This window comes from Acomys russatus, chromosome 1 (assembly GCF_903995435.1).
Source record: "Acomys russatus chromosome 1, mAcoRus1.1, whole genome shotgun sequence".
Lineage (NCBI taxonomy): Eukaryota > Metazoa > Chordata > Mammalia > Rodentia > Muridae > Acomys > Acomys russatus.
The window spans coordinates 113,534,305-113,535,847 of record NC_067137.1 but is presented as its reverse complement, the minus strand read 5'-3'; the positions used below and the strand labels follow the sequence as shown (position 1 = coordinate 113,535,847).

The following is a 1,543-nucleotide window of genomic DNA, read 5'->3' as shown; positions in this document are numbered from 1 at the left end:
GATTTGTGGATGAATATGGTTTGGCAATTTTACTGATGAAGACATGTTGATTGAATCAGAGATCTGTGACTTACCCTTAGGATACTGCTGAGGGCCGAAGTCTTATCCATCAGGCAATCCAGTTATAAAAAGCAATACATGAAGAGACTGTAGCCCAGGTGGTAGAATGCTTGCCTCATATGGGCAAGACTCTGGGTTCTATCCCCATACTGTGTCAAAACTACGTGTGGCAATATATACATGCCTATAACCCCAATGCTTGGGAGGTAGAGACAGGAGAATCAGATGTTCAAGGTTATCTTTGGCTACATAGTTAAGTCTAAGGTCAGCCTAGAAGATTCTGTCTTAAAAAGAACAAGCCCCGCCCTCACCAAATCAAACAGTCGCCGCAGCCACCACCAAACCAGAAGAGACTCTGCATTAACTGGCCACTGCAGAAAGAAGCTTCTCTGATCAAGGTTAAAGGTGCCACTTACTTAAGTATATAAATATAAACATACTGTTGCTGCCGAGCGCTCACGAGCTAGTCGCTCACCGCGGAGATCCGGAGCGGCCGTGCTTGCGGAGCCGTCACCATGCCTCTGGCTAGAGATCTATTACATACTTCCTTGGAAGAGGAAAAGAAAAAAAGCATAAGAAGAAGCGGCTGGTGCAGAGCCCAAATTCTTACTTCGTGGATGTGAAATGTCCAGGTTGCTACAAGATTGCTACAGTTTTCAGCCATGCTCACTCAGACAGTGGTTCTTTGTGTAGGCTGTTCAACAGTGCTGTGCCAGCCCACAGGAGGAAAAGCCAGGCTCACAGAAGGCTGTCCGTTTAGAAGAAAGCAACACTGAGCATGTACGACTTCCTGAGTCTGTGCTCTTCACAGAAAGCCTTATCAAGTTCAGTTACTCTACCAAGACACTGTGATTACCTTTGATTTTATAAAGTATACAACAATGATCTCCTATTTTGATGTCAGTTTTTCAATAAAGTTTTAATTATGAACAAATAAAATAAATATAAACATTCAGAAGGCAATTTAACAGCACGTTCACTTAGTATGGCAATATGGGTATATTCCCCATAGCTAGGGCCCATGGTCTCTATGACCATGTGTTGTTTTTTCCCCCTGTGGAGATGGCCTCAAATCCCAGCTCAAAGTTGTTGGTAATCACCCTACTACTTCACAGATGTCACTAGTACATCTAGGTGAACTCCCACAACCCAAGGCTCACATAACTTCCCGGAAGAGGATGTGCGAAGAATGTAAGAGCCAGAGGATGAGGAACAGTTATGAAGTACTGTCTTCTAGACGTGGCTACCCCACTCACGAATTCACAGCAGCTATGGTGACCTGCACAAGATCAAGCCAATGAGACAAGCCAGTAATGCAACAGCCACCACTTATCAGACTCGGTAAGTTTCCAATTGAAATGTTTTTAAAGGGGAGGCCATGAAGGGGGGCCATGTTACAGGAGACCAGGAGCGTGGAAAGAGGGAGTTGGAGGTAGGATGTGCTCAAGATACGTTGTTGATATTAAATAATACTAAAAGATAG

The 1,543-nt window shown here is 44.2% G+C and overlaps 1 pseudogene; it reads left to right on the top strand.

Annotated features, from left to right (window-relative positions):
- The first annotated feature begins 575 nt into the window (after positions 1-575).
- LOC127196587 (40S ribosomal protein S27-like) lies at positions 576-982 on the top strand (annotated as a pseudogene).
- Positions 983-1,543: the final 561 nt, after the last annotated feature.